The sequence below is a fragment of the Leucopleurus acutus genome, assembly GCF_964270905.1.
Source record: "Leucopleurus acutus genome assembly, chromosome: 5".
Lineage (NCBI taxonomy): Eukaryota > Metazoa > Chordata > Mammalia > Artiodactyla > Delphinidae > Leucopleurus > Leucopleurus acutus.
Window position 1 is genome coordinate 131,059,677 of NC_139147.1, and position 20,167 is coordinate 131,079,843.

General features: G+C 39.5%; 1 pseudogene across 1 annotated transcript in view; it reads left to right on the top strand.

Moving 5' to 3' along the window:
* LOC309961725 (ras-related protein Rap-1b-like) overlaps positions 1–18,968 on the top strand; it is a 151,157-nt pseudogene extending 132,189 nt beyond the window's left edge. Inside the window, exon 2 of the transcript XR_014327194.1 lies at positions 18,589–18,968. The product of XR_014327194.1 is annotated as a ras-related protein Rap-1b-like (transcript). The remainder of the gene's footprint in view (positions 1–18,588) is intronic.
* Positions 18,969–20,167: the final 1,199 nt, after the last annotated feature.

Here is a 20,167-nt window from a genome sequence, read left to right on the forward strand (position 1 = left end):
ATTGTGGGATGTCAATTACAGGAAAAAAGTGTGTAAGATATACAAACACATGGAGGCTAAACAACATACTACTTAATAATGAAGAAATCACTGAAGAAACCAAAGAGGAACTCAAAAAATACCTAGAATCAAATGACAATGAAAACACAATGACCCAAAACCTATGTAATGCAGCAAAAGCAGTTTTAGGAGGGAACTTTATAGCGATACAATCCTACCTCAAGAAAAAAGAATCCTCTCAAATAAACAACCTAACATTACACCTAAAGCAATTAGAGAAAGAAGAACAAAAAAACCCCAAAGTTAGCAGAAGGAAAGAAATCATAAAAATCAGATCAGAAATAAATGAAAAAGAAATGAAGGAAACAATAGCAAAGATCAATGAAACTAAAAGCTGGTTCTCTGAGACTATAAACAAAATTGATAAACCATTAGCCAGACTTGTCAGGATAAAATGAGAGAAGACTCAGATCAATAGAATTAGAAATGAAAAAGGAGAAGTAACAACTGACACTGCAGAAACACAAAGGATAATGAGAGATTACTACAAGCAACTCTATGGCAATAAAATGGACAACCTGGAAGAAATGGACAAATTCTTAGAAGTACACAACGTTCCCAGACTGAACCAGGATGAAGTAGAAAATATGAGCAGACCAATCACAAGCACTGAAATTGAAACTGTGATTAAAAACCTTCCAACCAACAAAAGCCCAGGACCAGATGGCTTCACAGGCGAATTCCATGAAACATTTACAGGAGAGCTAACATCTATCTTGCTCAAACTCTTCCAATACATAGCAGAGGGAGGAACACTCCCAAACTCATCTGTGAAGCCACCATCACTCTCATACCAAAACCAGAAAAAGATGTCAGAAAGAAAGGCCTACTACAGGCCAATATCACTGATGAACATAGATGCAAAAACCCTCAACAAAATAGTAGCAAACAAAATCCAACAATACATTAAAAGGATCATACATTATGATGAAGTGGGGATTATCCCAGGAATGCAAGGATTCTTCAATATATGCAAATCAGTCAATGTGATACACCATATTAACAAACTGAAGGATAAAAACCATATGATCATCTCAATAGATGTAGAGAAAGCTTTTGACAAAATTCAACACCCGTTTCTGATTAAAAAAACCCTCCAGAAAGTAGGCATACAGGGAGCTTACCTCAACATAATAAAGGTCATATATGACAAACCCACAGCCAACATCGTGCTCAATGGTGAAACACTGAAACGATTTACACTAAGATCAGGAACAAGACAAGGTTGTCCACTCACACCACTATTATTCTGCATTGTTTTGGAAGTTTTAGCCACAACGATCAAGAGAAGAGAAAGAAATAAATAAAAGAAATCCAAATCGGAAAATAAGAAGTAAACTGTCACTGTTCAGAGATGACATGATACTATATATAGAAAATCCTAAAGATGTTACCAGAAAATTACTAGAGATAATGAACTTGCTAAAGTAGCAGGATACAAAATTAATGCACAGAAATCTCTTGCATTCCTGAACACTAATGATGAAAAATCTGAAAGTGAAATTAAGGGAACACTCCCATGTACCATTGCAACAAAAAGAATAAATACCTAGGAATAAACTTACCTAAGGAGACAAAAGACCTGTATGCAGAAAACTGTAAGAAACTGATGAAAGAAATTAAAGATGATACAAATAGATGGAGAGAAAACCATGTTCTTGGATTGGAAGAATCAACATTGTAAAAATGACTATACTATCCAAAGCAATCTATTGATTCAGTTCAATCCCTCTCAAACTACCCCTGGCATTTTTCACAGAACTAGAACAAAAAATTTCACAATTTATATGGAAACACAAAAGACACCAAATAGCCAAAGCAATCTTGAGAACGAAAAACGGAGCTGGAGGAATCAGACTCCATGACTTCAGACTATACTAGAGAGTGACAGTAATCAAGACAGTATGGTACTGGCACAAAAACAGACATATAGACGAATGGAAGAGGATAGAGAGCCCAGAGGTAAACCCACGCACATATGGTCACGTTATTTTTGATAAATGAGACAATGATATACAATGGAGAAAAGACAGCCTCTTCAAGTGGCTCTGGGAAATTGGACGGCTACATGTAAAAGAATGAAATTAGAACACTCCCTAACACCATACGCAAAAATAAACTCAAAATGGATTAAAGAACTAAATTTCAAGCCAGAGGCTATAAAACTCTTTGAGGAAAAAATAGGCAGAACACTCTATGACATAAATCACAGCAAGATCCTTTTTGACCCACCTGTTAAAGAAATGGAAATATAAACAAAACAAATTGGACCTAATGAAACAATAGATTTTGCGCAGCAAAGGAAACCATAAAGAAGACGAAAGACAACCCTCAGAATGGGAGAAAATATTTACAAATAAAGCAACTGACAAAGGATTAATCTCTAAAATTCACAAGGAGCTCATGCAGCTCAATGTCATAAAAAAAAAAAAACCCAAACCAGAAATGGGCAGAAGACCTAAATAGACATTTCTCCGAAGAAGATATAGAGATTGTCAACAAACACATGAAAGAATGCTCAACATCATTAATCATTAGAGAAATGCAAATCAAAACTACAATGAGATATAATCTCACACCAGTCAGAATGGCCATCATACCAAAATATACAAACAATAAATGCTGGAGAGGGTGTGGAGAAAAGGGAACCCTCTTGCACTGTTGGTGGGAATGTAAATTGAAACAGCCACTATGGAGAACAGTATGGACGTTCCTTAGAAAACTGAAAAAAACTACCATGTGACCCAGCAATCCCACTGCTTGGCATACACCGTGCAAAAACCATAATCCAAAAAGTCATGTACCACAGTGTTCACTGCAGCTCTGTTTACAATAGCCAGGGCATGGAAGAAACCTGAGTGTCCATCAACAAATGAATGGATAAAGAAGATGTGGCACATATATACAATGGAATATTAGCCATAAAAAGAAACGAAATTGAGTTATTTGTACTGAGGTGGATGGACTTACAGTGTGTCATACAGAGTGAAGTACGTCAGAAAGACAAAAACAAATACTGTATGGTAACACATATATATGGAATCTAAAAAAGAAAAAACAGTCATGAAGAACCTAGGGGCAGGATGGGAATAAAGAAGAAGACTTACTAGAGAATGCACTTGATGACACGGGGAGGGGGAAGGGTAAGCTGGGACAAAGTGAGAGAGTGGCATGGACATATATACACTACCAAATGTAAAACATAGCCAGTGGGAAGCAGCCGCATAGCACAGGGAGATCAGCTCAATGCTTTGTGACCACCCAGAGGGGTAGGACAGGGAGTGTGGGAGGGAGGCGCAAGAGCGAAGAGATATGGGGATATATGTATATGTATAGCTGATTCACTTTGTTATAAAGTACAGACTAACTCACCTTTGTAAAGCAATTATACTCCAATAAAGATGTTAAAGAAAATAAAAGATATCAATGTGCACATTTCAGAGACTTAAGAAAAACAAAAAACCTCTCTTCTCCAGTGGCAGTTCTCAAAGGAATTGACAGCTGAGTGATGTCAGACAACAAATTCCCGAGAGCTGGGGCAAATTAACTCTGTAGGTCATGAAGGGATATCTGGATGGTGTCACATACAATCCATTACAATGAACAAATATTTGTAGGGAAAAAAAATTCATGATCCTTGGTAGATAAAGAGCTATAAAATCACCAAGTGAGCCTCTGATAGCAAGAGTCTGGGTTGGAGTGGAGATCCATCAATAGGTATATTATTTGTTCCCAGGTAGGACTGCTGTGTTAAAACTCTCTGACTTGCTACATCCTTACGATTCTATTATTTGGTTCTCAGTGCCTTATGGAATGTTGGGCATGCAATAATATTGGCTGATGATATTGATATAAAGGGAAATATTTGTAATCGAGCCTTGTTAAAATGTTAGCTTATTTGAGGCAAAATTTTATATAAGATTTGTTTAGAGTAAAAGTTCACCCCTCAACTGATCATTTTGTGGTCTTGTGTGTGTATATGTCTGTTGGACCTTGTCATAAAATAACTAATTTTTTTACATCTTTATTGGAGTATAATTGCTTTACAATGGTGTGTTAGTTTCTGCTTTATAACAAAGTGAATCAGTTATACATATACATATGTTCCCATATCTCTTCCCTCTTGCGTCTGTCTCCCTCCCAACCTCCGTATCCCACCCATCCGTGTGGTCACAAAGGACGGAGCTGATCTCCCTGTGCTATGCGGCTACTTCCCACTAGCTAGCTATTTTACGTTTGGTAGTGTATATATGTCCATGCCACTCTCTCACTTTGTCACAGCATACCCTTCCCCCTCACCATATGCTCAAGTCCATTCTCTAGTAGGTCTGTGTTTTTATTCCCGTCTTACCCCTAGGTTCTTCATGACATTTTTTTCTTATATTCCATATATACGTGTTAGCATACGGTGTCTTTCTCTTTCTGACTTACTTCACTTTGTATGACAGACTCTAGGTCCATCCACCTCACTATAAATAACTCAATTTCATTTCTTTTTATGGTTGAGTAATATTCCATTGTATATATGTGGTCACATCTTCTTTATCCATTCATCCAATGATGGACACTTCTCTGGGCTATTGTAAATAGAGCTGCAATGAACATTTTGGTACATGACTCTTTTTGAATTATGGTTTCCTCAGAGTATATGCCCAAGAGTGGGATTGCTGGGTCATATGGTAATTCTATTTGTAGCTTTTTAAGGAACCTCCAAGCTGTTCTCCATAGTGGTTGTACCAATTCACTTTCCCACCAGCAGTGTAAGAGTGTTCCCTTTTCTCCACACCCTCTCCAGCATTTATTGTTTGTATATTTTGTTATGATGGCCATTTGACTGGAGTGAGATGATATCTCTTTGTAGTTTTGACTTGCATTTCTCTAATGATTAATGATGTTCAGCATTCTTTCATGTGTTTGTTGACAATCTCTATATCTTCTTTGGAAAAATGTCAATTTAGGCGTTCTGTCCACTTTTGGATTGGGTTGGTTTTTTTTTTGTTATTGAGCTGCATGAGCTGCTTATAAATTTTAGCAATTAATCCTTTGTCAGTTGCTTCATTTGCAAATATTTTCTCCCATTCTGAGGGTTGTCTTTTGGTCTTGTTTAAGGTTTCCTTTGCTGTGCAAAAGCTTTTAAGTTTCATTAGGTCCCATTTGTTTTTTTTTTTTTTTAATTTCCATTTCTCTAGGAAGTGGGTCAAAAAGGATCTTGCTGTGATTTATGTCACAGAGTGTTCTGCCTATGTTTTCCTCCAAGAGTTTGACAGTTTCTGGCCTTACATTGAGGTCTTTAATCCATTATGACCCTATTTTTGTGTATGGTTCTAGGGAGTGATCTAATCTCATACTTTTCCATGTACTTGTCCAGTTTTCCCTGCACCACTTTCTCCACTGTACATTCCTGTCTCTTTTATCAAAGATAAGGTGACCATATGTGCGTGGGTTTATCTTTGGGCTTTCTATCCTGTTCCCTGGATCTATCTTTCTGTTTTTTGTGCCAGTACCATACTGTCTTGATTACTGTAGCTTTGTAGTATAGTCTGAAGTCAGGGAGCCTGATTCCTCCAGCTCCATTTTTCGTTCACAAGATTGCTTTGGCTATTTGGGGTCTTTTGTGTTTCAATACAAATTGTGAAATTCTTTTGTTCTAGTTCTGTGAAAAATGCCAGTGGTAGTTGAATAGGTATTGCATTGAATCTGTAGATTGCTTTGGGTAGTACAGTCATTTTCACAATGTTGATTCTTCCAATCCAAGAACATGGTATACCTCTCCATCTATTTGTATCATCTTTAACTTCGTTCACCAGTGTCTTATAATTTTCTGCATAGAAATCTTTTGTCTCCTTAGGTAGGTTTATTCCTAGATATTTTATTCTTTTTGTTGCAATGGTAAATGGGAGTGTTTTCTTGATTTCATTTTCAGATTTTTCATCATTAGTGTATAGGAATGTCAGAGACTTCTGTGGTATCCTGCTACTTTACCCAATTCATTGATTAGCTCTAGTAGTTTTCTGGTAGCATCTTTAGGATTCTCTATGTATAGTATCATGCCATCTGCAAACAATGACAGGTTTACTTCTTTTTCGATTTGGATTCCTTTTATTTCCTTTTTCTTCTCTGATTGCTGTGGCTAAAACTTCCAAAACTATGTTGAATAAGAGTGGTGAGAGTGGGCAACCTTGTCTTGCTCCTGATCTTAGTGGAAATGGTTTCAGTTTTTCACCATTGAGGACAATGTTGGCTGTGGGTTTGTCATATATGGCCTTTATTATGTTCAGGAAAGTTTCCTCTATGCCTACTTTCTGGAGGGTTTTTTATCATAAATGGGTGTTGAGTTTTGTCGAAAGCTTTCTCTGCATCTATTGAGATGATCATATGGATTTTTCTCTTCCAGTTTTTTGTATGGTGTATCACATTGATTGATTTGCGTATATTGAAGAATCCTTGCATTCCTGGAATAAACCCCACTTGATCATGGTGTATCATCCTTTTCATGTGCTGTTGGATTCTGTTTGCTAGTATTTTGTTGAGGATTTTTGCCTCTATGTTTATCAGTGATATTGGCCTGTAGTTTTCTTTCTTGGTGACATCCTTGTCTGGTTTTGCTATCAGGGTCATGGTGGCCTCATAGAATGAGTTTGGGAGTGTTCCTCCCTCTTCTATATTTTGGAAGGGTTTGAGAAGGATAGGTGTTAGCTCTTCTCTAAATGTTTGATAGAATTCGCCTGTGAAGCCATCTGGTCCTTGGCTTTTGTTTGTTGGAAGATTTTTAATCACAGTTTCAATTGCAGTGCTTGTGATTGGTCTGCTCATATTTTCTATTTCTTCGTGAGGCAATTTTGGCAGGTTGTGCATTTCCAAGAATTTGTCCATTTCTTCCAGGTTGTCCATCTTATTGGCATAGAGTTGCTTATAGTTATCTCTCATGATCTCTTGTATTTCTGGAGTGTCAGTTTTTACTTCTCCTTTTTAATTTCTAATTCTATATATTTGAGTCTTCTCCCTTTTTTTCTTGATGAGTCTGGCTAATGGTTTATCAATTTTGTTTATCTTCTCAAAGAACCAGCTTTTAGAGTTATTGATCTTTGCTATCTTTTCCTTCATTTCTTTTTCATTTATTTCTGATCTGATCTTTATGATTTCTTTCCCTCTGCTAACTTTGGGGTTATTTTGTTCTTCTTTCTCTAGTTGTTTTAGTTGTTAATTTAGGTTGTTTATTTGAGATGATTCTTTTTTCTTGAGGTAGGATTGTATTGCTATAAACTTCCTTTTAGAATGGCTCTTGCTGCGTCCCATAGGTTTGGGTCATCGTGTTTTCATTGTCATTTATTTCTAGGTAGTGTTGGATTTCCTCTTTGATTTCTTCCGTGATCTCTTGGTTATTATGTTGTGTATGTTTTAGCCTCTCTGTGTTTGTATTTGTTACAAATTTTTTCCTGTAATTGATATCTAGTGTCATAGCATTGTGGTTGGAAAAGATACTTGATACAATTTCAATTTCCTTAAATTTACCAAGGCTTGATTTGTGACCCACGATATGATCTATCCTGGAGCATGTTCCATAGGCACTTGAGAGAAGGTGTACTCTGCTGCTTTTGGGTGGAATGTCCTATAAATATCAAGTCCATGATGTTTAATGTATCATCTAAAGCTTGTGTTTTCTTCTTTATTTTAATTTTGGATGATCTGTCCATTGGTGAAAGTGGGATGTTAAAGTGCCTTTGATTTGTTATGTCAATTTTCGATATGATTGTGTTATTGTCGATTTTCCCTTTTGTGCCTGTTAGCATTTGCCTTATGTATTGAGGTGCTCCTATGTTTGGTGCATAAATATTTACAATTGTTCTACCTTCTTCTTGGATTGATACCTTGATTGTTATGTAGTGTCCTTCCTTGTCTCCTATAATAGTCTTTTTTAAAGTTTATTTTGTTTGATATGAGAATTGCTACTCCAGCTTTTTTTGATTTCCATTTGCATGGCATATCTTTTTCCATCCCCTCACTTTCGGTCTGTATGTGTTCCTAGGTCTGAAGTGGGTCTCTTGTACACAGCATATATATGGGTCTTGTTTTTTTTATCCATTCAGCCAGTCTGTGTCTTTTGGTGGGAGCATTTAATCCATTTACATTTAAGGTAATTATCAATATGTATGTTCCTATTACGATTTTCTTAATTGTTTTGTGTGTATTATTGTAAGTCTTTTCCTTCTCTTGTGTTTCCTGCCTCGAGAAGTTCCTTGAGCATTTGTTGTAAAGCTGGGTTGGTGGTGCTGAATTCTCTTAGCTTTTGCTTGTCTGTAAAGATTTTAATTTCTCTGTCGAATGTGAATGAGATCCTTGCTGGGTCGAGTAATCTTGGTTGTAGGTTTTTCCCTTTCATCACTTTAAATATGTCCTGCCACGCCCACTGGCTTGCAGAGTTTCTGCTGAAAGATCAGTTGTTAACCTTATGGAGATTCTCTTGTATATTATGTGTTGTTTTTCCCTTGCTGCTTTTAGTATTTTGATAGTTTGATTAATATGTATTGTGGCATGTTTCTCCTTGGATTTATCCTGTATGGGACTCTCTGCTCTTCCTGGAGTTGATTAATTCCTTCCTTTCCCATATTAGGGAAGTTTTCAACTATAATCTCTTCAAATATTTTCTCAGTCTCTTCTTTTCCTCTTCTTCTTCTGGGACCCCTATATTTCAAATGTTGGTGCTTTTAATATTGTCCCAGAGGTCGCTGAGACTGTCCTCAATTATTTTCATCTTTTTTCTTTATTCTGCTCTGTGGTAGTTATTTCCACTATTTTATCTTCCAAGTCACTTATCCATTCTTTGGCCTCAGTTATTCTTTTGATTCCTTCTAAAGAATTTTTTTTCTATTTTTATTCTTGCTTTTTTTTTTCTTTCCAGAGAATTTTAAATTTCATTTGCTGTGTTGTTCGTCATTGTTTGTTTGCTTTTTTGTTCTTTTAGGTCCTTGTTTAACGTTTCTTGTATTTTCTCCATTCTATTTCTAAGATTTTGGATCATCTTTACTATCATTATTCTGAATTCTTTTTAGGTAGATTGCCTATTTCCTCTTCATTTGTTTGGTCTGGTGGGTGTTTACCTTGCTCCTTCATGTGCTGTGTGTTTCTCTGTCTTCTCATTTTGCTTATCTTACTGTGTTTGGGGTCTCCTTTTCACAGGCTGCCAGTTCATAGTTCCCATTGTTTTTGGTGTCTGACTGCAATGGCTAAGGTTGGCTCAGTGGGTTGCGTAGGCTTCCTGGTTGAGGGGAGTACTGCCTGTGTTCTGATGGATGAGGCTGGATCTTGCTTTTCTTGTGGTTAGGTCTGCGTCTGGTGGTGTGTTATAGGATTTCTGTAACCTTATCATGATTTTAGGCAGCCTCTCTGCTAATGGGTCCGTTTGTGTTCCTGTCTTGCTAGTTGTTTGGCATAGGGTGTCCAGCACTGTAGCTTGCTGGTCGTTGAGTGGAGCTGGGTCTTGGCGTTCAGATGGAGATCTCTGGGATGTTTACGTCATTTGATAAGTACGTGGAGCTGGGAGGTCTCTGGTGGAACCATGTCCTGAACCTGGCTATCCCACCTCAGAGGCACAGGCCTGACACCTGGCCAGAGCACTAAGGCCCTGTCTGCCACATGGCTCAGAATAAAAGGGGAAAATATATATATATAAAATAAAGTTATTAAAATAGAAAATAAAAATAATTATTAAAAATAAAAAAATTTTAAAGTAATTTTTAAAAAGGAAAGAAAGAAAGAAGGGAGCAACCAAACCAAAAAACAAATCCACCAATGATAAGAAGTGTTAGTAACTATACTGAAAAAAAAAAAAAAAGAACAGACGGCACCCTAGGACAAATGGTAAAAGCAAAGCTATACAGACAAAATCACCCAAAGAAACATATACATACACACTCACAGAAAGAGATAAAGGAATAATATATATATGTTGTTGCTCCCAAAGTCCATTGCCTCGGTTTTCGGATGATTCATTCATTGTCTATTCAGGTATTCCACTGATGCAGGGTAAATCAAGTTGATTTTGAAAATTTAATCTGCTGCTCCTGAGACTGCTGGGAGAGATTTCCCTTTCTCTCCTTTGTTTGCAGAGCTCAGTTCTTGATTTGGCCTCGCCTCTGTGTGTAGGTCACCTAAGGGTCTCTGTTCTTCGATCAGACAGGACGGGGTTAAAGTGGCAGCTGATTAGGGGGCTCTGGCTCACTCAGGCCAGGGGGAGGGATTGTTACGGACTGCAGGGCGAGCCTGTGGCAGCAGAGGCCAGCGTGACATTGCAACAGCCTGAGGCACACAGTGTGTTCTCCTGGAGAAATTGTCATTGTCCCACAGTGTTGTGCTGCACAGGCTCCCAGGAGGGGAGGTGTGGATAGTGACCTATGCTTGCACACAGGCTTCTTGGTGGCTGCAGCAGCAGACTTAGCATTTCATACCTGTCACTGGTGTCCGCGCTGATAGCCATGGCTCATACATATCTCTGGAGGTCATTTAGGCGGTGCTCTGAATCCCCTTTCCACATGCATCCCAAAACAATGATCTCTTCCTTCTTAGGCAGGTCAGAGGTTTTCCCGGTCTCCCTCCCGGTTAGCTGTGGCTACTAGTCTACTTCAGGCTGTGTTCATGCAGCCAACCCCAGTCCTCTCCCTGGGATCTGACCTCTGAAGCTTGAGCCTCAATTCCCACCCCCCACCCGCCCCGTCAGGTGAGCAGACAAGCCTCTTGGGCCGGTGACTCCTAGTCGGCACTGATCCTCTGTGAGGCAATCTCTTCGCTTTGCCCTCTGCACCCCTGTTGCTGCGCTCTCCTCTGTGGCTCCAAAGCTTCCCCCTTGCCACCCCCATCTCCGCCAATGAAGGGACTTCCTAGTGTGTGGAAACTTTTCCTCCTTCACAGGTCCCTCCCCCTGGTGCAGGTCCCATCCCTATTCTTTTGTCTCTGTTTTTTCTTTTTTCTTTTGGCCTACCCAGGTCCGTGGGGTGTTTCTTGCCTTTTGGGAAGTCTGAGGTGTTCTGCCAGCATTCAGTAGGTGTTCTTTAGGAGTTGTTCCATATATAGATGTATTTCAGATGTATTTGTGGGGAGGAAGTTGATCTCCACGTCTTACACTTCAGCCATCTTGAAGATCTCCCCTAACAAAGATTTTGAAGCAAAAAAAAAAAAAAAAAGCTCCAACTAGCAACTGCCCATGAACACACTTGAAACAGATGAAAAATGGAAAGCCTCAGCAAGGAAATCAGAAGTCTCAGCAGAAGACACCGCAGTGGCCAGGACGGGTCACAGAGCCTTCCCTACCAGGAAGGGGGGAAACCAGTCTTGTCTCTTTTTGAAGACTTCTCTTTCTTCTTGGGGTCTCCATTCCAAGGAATCAGGAAGCTTACATTGAGTCCAATCATCTTGGTGGACAGGTGTGACTTTCTTTTCCAAGCTGGTGCGACCTTGTGTAGGCCTTTTCCCCCTGCTTCTCTGTGGTTTCTTTATGTTTGATCTTGGACATCCCTTATAACTCCATTTAACTTAGTTATTAAGTTCTTAAATTAAAAGTGGATGGAGACGGGGGACCTGTGTTGACAGGAAGTCTTGGAGACAGTTCTAAGAGGACGAAATTCTTAAAGAGAAAGAGAGAATAGGCTTGCATCCCAGAAGCCTACTCGGAAGGAAGTGGATAGGCTCAGGAGAGGTTAGAAGAAGGAAATGCTTTTTGTAAGTGCTGAAAATCTCACTGTCTCATTGTTAGTGGCCTTATGTAGAGTTCCATCTTCCACATTTGTCTGGGACTGATGGGCTCTCTCCTTCTAGACAAAAATGTAACAAGGGAATGGAAGATGTCACTACCAAGTGGGTCCTCTAACCACCATGCTCAGGAAAAGAGCATGGAAGGCTTCCTATACCCAGAAGCAAATTTTTGAATGCCAATCATCTTGAATATTGGCTAAGGAAGATAACCTTCCTCTGACCCAGGGTAGGACTGGCTGGAGGCTGAGGCAGCGGGATAGACTAGGGAAATTTAGGGCTGATTAGAAGGAAGCACAATGAACAACATAGGGCAGAAAGAGCAGATGTGACCAGGAGTGGTAAGCATCTAGTTTGGATTGCAAAGGATCACCTTTTAGACACTTCCTCCTCCAACCTCCAGAGCTTCAATTAAACCATCTGACTCATGATGTGAAAACCCACATAATTCAGCTGCACCATCAACAGCAGCAGCAGAGACCACTGGCTCTGCAGGACCACTGCTGATGCAGTTTATATTCTTCTGGTCTCTAACTAATGAGAAAACAAAAAGTCTCAACAGGTATTTAAATCCCTGTGGAGACTCTCTCATTGTCTAAGGCAATGGTTCTTAAAGTGTGGTCCCTGGACCAGCAGTGTTAGCATTACCCGAGAAATGGTTAGAAATGCAAATTTTCGAGACCCAGCACCAATCTACTGTATTAGGCACTCTGAATCTTAACTCTGAGTCTTATAAGTGCTCAACACCTAGCAATGGAAAACATATCACCCCCAAAGTTCTGTAATCCCTATGCCCCTTAGCTTTAACCAGGTTACCCTTTTAGAATTTTTAGGAATTTTGGGGGGGCATATTTCACCCCTCTCACGTAGCATACAAAGGAATAAATTGAACAACCTCAGTGTTTCTTTCCTCACCTATTTTTAGAGCTCTTAGCACATAAAATGAAAATAAAAGACTTTTTTATTAAAGAAAATCCATAGCAAATTGGAAAGCAGCAGATGCCACATTAAGATCAACATCTTGCAAACGGTATATCCTTATGGGATCACAGATATTTTGTCAAATTCATGGAAAGAGAAGAAAACAGGGTAGAGAGGAGTAGGTGGTGAGTCAGCACCACCTGCTGCTCAGCCTGTGTACATTCCTAGCAGGTGCCCTCATTACTCATCCTTGATAAGGGTGCTTCTCACCCTGAGCACAAGGACTCTCCCAGCACACCTGCCTCTGACTTCCTTGTGTTCCATCATCTTCTGTTGCCCCAAGTACTGGTCATATTTTCTCTCCATTTGTAAAGCCCTTCACCTCAGTGCCCCTTCACCAGTGCCCCAAGTACTGGTCATATTTTCTCTCCATTTCCTCCTTCTTTTGTGGGATTGCCAGTACCTTCCTGTCTATGCTGGGCCAAGGTAGAACACATCTTGGCCCTTCCTACCTCTACTGGCCACCTGAAGACATGTCCCCCGCCTACTACCTTAATTGTGGTTCTCATAAGAGAGAGGTATCTTCACTCACCACTTACATACTCTCTTTTAGCTGAAGAAGGACTCAATTCTAATAACGCCTTTCAGGTTGCTAGATTTACCAAATAGAAATATTTGAATTTCAAATAAACAATGAAATATTTTTTGTAGTGTAGGTATGTCCCATGTAATACTTGGGACATACTTATACTAAAAAAGTATTCATTGTTTATCTGAAATTCAAATTTAACTACGTGTCTTAAATTTTACCTGGCAAGCTTACTTCCAGGGAACAGGGGTTCCCATTTCATTTGCTTAACTCAGGAGTGTCACTTCCTATCAGAAAGGAACAAAAATAAGGACAGGCTTACCTGCACACTAGCCACATATTGCCACATATTGATTAAATATTGAAATGACAATATTTTTCATATATAGGATTAAAATGTATTATGCAAATTAATTTCACCTGTTTCTTTTACTTTTTAAATGTGGCTGTAGGAAAATCTAAAATTTTATATGGAACTCACATTTGCAGTTCACATTACATTTCCAATGAACAGCTCTGGCTTAGAGTCAAAGCCATGTCAAGGAGACCTAATAATTACCATCAGGCCAGAAGCCAGGTGCCAGCCTGCCCAGAAGGAGTTAGATTCTCCTCATTAGAAGCATGTGTGGCTGAAATGGTTGGGGATGTACAGAATCCTTGAGTGTAGTTTATGTGCACAAAGTTGTAGTTTTCATTGTTTTTCTTTTCTATTCTGACCAAACCTTGGTGGTTTTTGAGTGATTCCAGAACAAATAGGATTAGGATTGATGTTTCCTATTAAGTATATTTGCAGTTGAATTATGACATTAGATTGAGACACAGTGGGAGGAGGCAAGATGGGGCTGATTAAAGATGGTTAGCTGGGAAATGTTCTGGTTCCTGGAAGCTGTGCTGAGTTGTTCTTGTTTACTCGTTCTTTTTCTTCTTTTGGTTTTATGGTTGCAAATTGGTGGTGGCAGGACAGCTCTAATTATATTTGCTAGAGGCAAATGAAAATTTCATCAGCCAATCTCTGTGAGTCTCTTCACTTCTGAAAACTATTTACAGAACTGGGTTCCTGGAAGTGGCACTTTTTAAAAAAAATAACACAATATTTTAGGGTCCCAAAGTTTAGATCTAGGACTTAAATTCTCTTTGATCTCCCACTTTCTTCCTCCCCCAACTGCCTAAGCTCCTTCTGAAGTTCTTGGGAAGTAAAGAAACAGTAGTGAGAGCAAAGCAAATAAAAATTCTAGACCTTATGGAGAGCAAGGGTTTGGTCTATGGTCAAACAACTTGACCTTTACCAAGTTCCATTTGAAATCTATAGGTCAACCATGTCAAACTGAAGAATCAGCTCTCAGCTGCAGGATCCACCATCTGTCCATTTCCACTTTTTCTTCTTAATCTCACTACCCGCTGCCCAGTTTTCCACACTGCCCTCCACAGGCCTTGTTACCTGGTTCTATGATATGCTATCCAAGGTCTCAGGCCAGTGGGAAGGAGTTGCTGTCACATTTAGCAGCTGGCAATCTAGTGAATCTAGTGGTTATTTCATCTAATCCTGTAGACCTCCCCCAAACATAGGTCTTCTTGTTTACATTGCTGTCATTATTTTGAAGACTTTGTAGTACATGTGTGACATGTATTACTTACTGTAAGAGGAGCTGATAGCACTGGTGTAGGGACTATGTGCCAGATTCAATTTTGAGAGAAGAACATCTCACTTTCCTTGAAGTCTTGATATCTCAGACCCAAAGGAGACTGAGACTGTGTAGAAGGGATGGTGGGTGCTGACAAGGAAATTTGAAAGTGCGAGAAAGTATTGCTACTAGCTGCTCTCTTTCCCTCATGGGGAATCCTAGCTTGTCTAGAGGAGTCTGAGGCAATGGCATCTGGCGTGGAGTTCTGTCAAGTGAAGCTGGTGATTTGCCAGAAACTCCTTGTCCTGGATGAAATGGAAACTGGAGATGTAATGTAACTTTCTAAATATAGGTGCCAGGATAAATAAAAACAAAACAAAAAATTCAGAAGTCTCAGGCTCAGCCCATCATCCCATATTGCCAAGTGTCAACTATTAGACTCTTCCTTTGCCTTATTTACTGCCTACTCATAATCATGTTACTCATGATTGTGTTTCTGTGCTATCGTGGGTTTCATCCATAAAGCAGTGCATTTTAACATGTAAAATCAGAGCCAGTAAGGGGAGGGACAAGGTCTGGATCTTAGCTTCATATGTTGTGATGGTGGTTGGAGATAGTCAGCAAGACAGGAAAGGAACAGGACCCAATGGCACTGCAAACTCCAGTCCTGCTTGAAGCATGAAGTGGTGGAATGCCCCAGCAGCTACAACAGTGACTACAAATATAGATAGGTGGTTCTGGTTATGTACTGCAGTAAATTAAACCATCCCAAAGTGTGTGTCAGGAATTTGGAAGGAGCATGATGGAGATGGCTTGTCTCTGTCTACATTGTCTGGGGCCTCAGCTGGGAGGATTTGACGTCTGAGGATGACTTGACAGCTAGAGCTAGAATGACTTAAAGACTTGATCACTCACATCTTGTAGTTAGACTTTAGCTGGGACTGTTGGCCTGAATACCTACACGTGACCTTTCCATATGGCAGCTTGGGCTTCCTCACAGCATGGTGGCTGGGATCCAAAAGCAAGAATACCAAGAGAAGCAGGTGGAAGCTGCATATCCCTTTCTGACCTAACCTTGGGAGTAACACATCATTACTTCTGCCATACTCTCCTGGATACCTCTACTCTCCTGTAGAAGTTTCAAGTCCCTGGTCAGAATCATGTAGCGGGGACACAGATACCACTTTTCCATGGGAGGAGTGATAAAGAAATTTGGGGTCATGTTTTAAAACACAATATCCTCTGACCACAATTGTTTACATTCCTCCCATGTGCAAAATATATTTACTCCTCCCAAGTCCCTACAGAAGTCTCACCCCATTATGAAATCAGGTTCAGCCTCAAGGTCTAAGTGCAAATGAGGTTCCCTGGGTCTGGTTCCTCAAATCTGGCTCCTTGAGTACTAATCTTCTCAATCTGAAGACCTGTGAACTGAAGAGATTATCTGTCCCACTGTAGTGGGATAGGCATGGGGTAACTGTAATTGACACTCCCCTTCCAAAAGAGAGAAAACAGGTTGCACACAGCAGCCACTGAAATTCTCAAATTCTGAAATCCAGCAATTCTGCAATCCAACAAGGCACATTTGACTAGTTTCTTATCAGGGCTCAATACTACTATCTGGGAATATTAATTCCATGGCCCTTGACTCTGCTCTCTGGGCTCTTAGTTTTACCCTCAGAGTTACGTTTCCTTGTCCTCAAGAAATAGACTCACAGGTAATGCAAGGAGTCTGGAGAAGGAAGGCAGCTGACACCTGGCTACTTGTCCATAGGGAGCAGAGTTTTGGCCCCTGGGTTTGGTTTTGGAGCAGGGATCTGGCCGTTCCTGGGCATAGAGACTGGAGATACAGTGAGACATTCAGCCCTGGTCCTTCTTCAGGGGACTAGATAGAAATTAGTGTCCAACATCCCTCACACAAAGTTAGGTAGGGTGGAGGATCCAGGTCGATGGCAGAATATTATTGTAAGACAAAGAGTGAAGCTATTTCAATCCATATGAAGTAGGTTAAATCAGCAAAAACTTTATGCTTGTTTTTTTCCCCAAACTTAATTTGCTTCCTAAAAGTTAATCAGGGCCCTTTGAGAGCTGTATTCTTCACAGTAATATTAAAATAATGCATTAACTTGCTGTTTCCAGGTGACACAGTAAAGGAGCTTTAACCTGAAGTTTTCCTTCAGAGCTACTAGGATATTTTAATTACCTCCTTACAGTTTATATTTCACATACTCCTAAATCGTATCGAGGCAGGATACTTAAAACCAAGATTATCAAAATAAAAATAAAAGATCAAAAACTATGTAAACTGTATGCTAAAAATTAGAGTTAATTTATCATTAGTGATTAAATTTGCTCTGAGCTTCATTCCAGAAAAAACTTTAACACAGCTATGTCTGACATATCTTTGAAAATGTACAAACAGCTATTTACTTCCAGTTCCTTTAAAGATGAAATTTCTCTTAGTGTATTTAGAGCATTGTTTAGAAGTTTATTCTGAATAGAATGTTTGAAGTTAGAGAGGTCTTGAGAGGTCATCAATTTCGGTTCTTTCTGTCTACAGATGAAGGTTGGAAGATCTAAAGAGATTCAGGGCTTTGCTCATAGGTCAGACTGATGGAGCAGAGCTGGGGTTGACTGCTAGCTCCATATTCTTCCCCTTATACCATAGAGGAGAAATTCTTACCTCTGAAGTTTTCAGAGTTACTTCTAAATAAAGTTTAATGAGAAAAAAATTAAAACTATATATTTGCAGTAAGAAATTATGATTTGTTATACACTGGTCTTATTTCAGATATAAAGGGACTCTAAAGAAACATGAACCAGCACGGCTGGACAGTGGTGAGTACCAGGGGACTGAGGTAGCGGAATTGAGAGAGAGCAATAAGGGTGAGATTGTGCAGGGAGGCCCCAGGGAAGCCAGAAGTTATTCTTCCAGTCACTGCCTTGCAGGGACACTCCAGAGAAAATGAGAGATTGAGTCTGGTTGCCACTACCCTCCACTGAGGTGAAGGGCTTTACAAAGCAGAATTTGATCAGGTCCAAGAATTTCATCTTCGGTAAACCAGCTGGATCTGCGGCGGCAGCAGTAGCAGCAGGACCGCGTGGCTCTGGGAGCAGCGACCCAGAGGGAGCAGGAGGCAACGCTGGCTGCAGGGACCCGGTGACAGCACAAGAGGTACTAGGTTTTACAAGTTTGCAATATGCATGAGTATAAGCTAGTCGTTCTTGGCTCGGGAGGAGTTGAAAAATCTGCTCTGACTGTACAATTTGTTCAAGAAATTTTTGTTGAAAAATATGATCCTATGATAGATTTTTATAGAAAGCAAGCTGAAGTAGATGCACAACAGTGTATGCTTGAAATCTGAGATACTGCGGGAATGCAACAATTTACAGCAATGAGGGATTTGTACATGAAAGACGACAAAGCCAAAAAAAAAAAAAAAGGGTTTCCCTGGTGGCGCAGTTGTTGAGAGTCTGCCTGCCGATGCAGGGGACACGGGTCCGTGCCCTGGTCCGGAAAGATCCCACATTCCGCGGAGCTGTTGGGTCTGTGGGCCATGGCCACTTGGCCTGCGCGTCCGGAGACGGTGCTCCGCAAGGGGTGAGGCCACAGCAGTGAGAGGCCCTCGTACCGCAAAAAAAAAAAAAAACAAGAAAAATGGACAGAGTTACATTAGTTTATTCCATCACAGCAGAGTCCACATTTAATGATTTACAATGTCTGAGAGAACAGATTCTTCGAGTTAAACACACTGATGATGTTCCAATGATTATAGATGAAAGAGTTGTAGGAAAGAAATAAGGTCAACATTTAGCAAGACAATATGCCGTCTTAGAATCCTCTGCAAAATAAAATAAATGCTAATGAGATCTTTTATGACCTAGTGCAGCAAATTTACAGAAAAACGCCAGTGCCTAGGAAGGACCGCAAAAAGTCATCATGTCAGCTGCTTTAATATACTATTGATAAATGCATTGCAGCTCTGAGCCAGGTCTGAAGAACTGTTGCTCACTTCAATGGTGCCAGCATTCCAACTTTGTTAAACCTACCAACATGTTAAATTTTCTGTGGCGGAGCACTTTAAGAGGGAGATGAAAGCTACTACATCAGTTTGCACATTCTAATCACTTTCCAGTATCACAAGAGAGATTTTTACTTATATAATAGTCCTAGAGTATGCAGCTGGTAAAACCAGAGGCTACAATCCAGTATTACTGCTAAGAGACATTTTTCATCCACCAATGTTGTATATGTATGAAAATGGTGAACACACCCCATACTTTGTATTGGAGAGTATAATGTAAATCCTAAAAGCACCACTATTTTACCATAATAAAAGAAAGCCCAAAGAGCTCCTATATAGACTACTCCAGATAACTTTGCTTCTTTGATACTTGTAGTTTATTGTAATTTTTTTAAAGAAATTCAAGGTCATTATCATTGTATTTTACTCACTTAACTTGTATTGTAATCGCTTTGATTAACACAGCTATACAGTTTTTTTAATTAAAAGAACTGTGGAGATAGTGATCTTGTCTTTAAAATATGATAGTCCTTTCAGTAAAATGTCTTAGATTAAAGACGTTGCTTTTAATATCTGTTGGGAAGAAAATGTCCAGACTTTTCAAATCTTTTATTATATGTTTCTTCTTTTGTTTACATAGGGAACAACATTTATAGTTGTGTGTACAGTGGGGGTCTACAACAAGAAGTGTATATATTCAAATAATTTTTTAATTTTTGTAAATAATGTTCAGGCTTCTGCAGCTGGAGATTCTCACTGTGACTCCCCTGCTTGCTCATGCATAAGTGTATTTGCAATACCAAATAAACAGGTTTAGTATTTTTGCCTGTTAGTGGTTGTTTCACATGTGTAATGTTTTGGTTGAGATGTTAAATGGTGAACGAGTACTGTGGATGTGAATGTGGGAAGTAATTTTAATCATGTGTAATTGGTCACAAGGCCTAAGCTGCAGTAACTATTGCTATTTTATTTAACAATACCTGTTGCTTTGTATGCATCAACATTTGGGTGTACAGATTGTGTGTCTAATCCAACAGGTAGCCACAGTATTTAAACTGACCAACCTAATGTTACAACTACTTTGAGGTGGCCAAATGTAAACTAAAAGCCTTAGTGAGAGGCCCGCGTACCACACACAAAAAAAAAGTGGTACAATTTTGTGTAACTTAGCATCAGTAGTTCAATAAATTTGGATTGCCGTGCAAGAG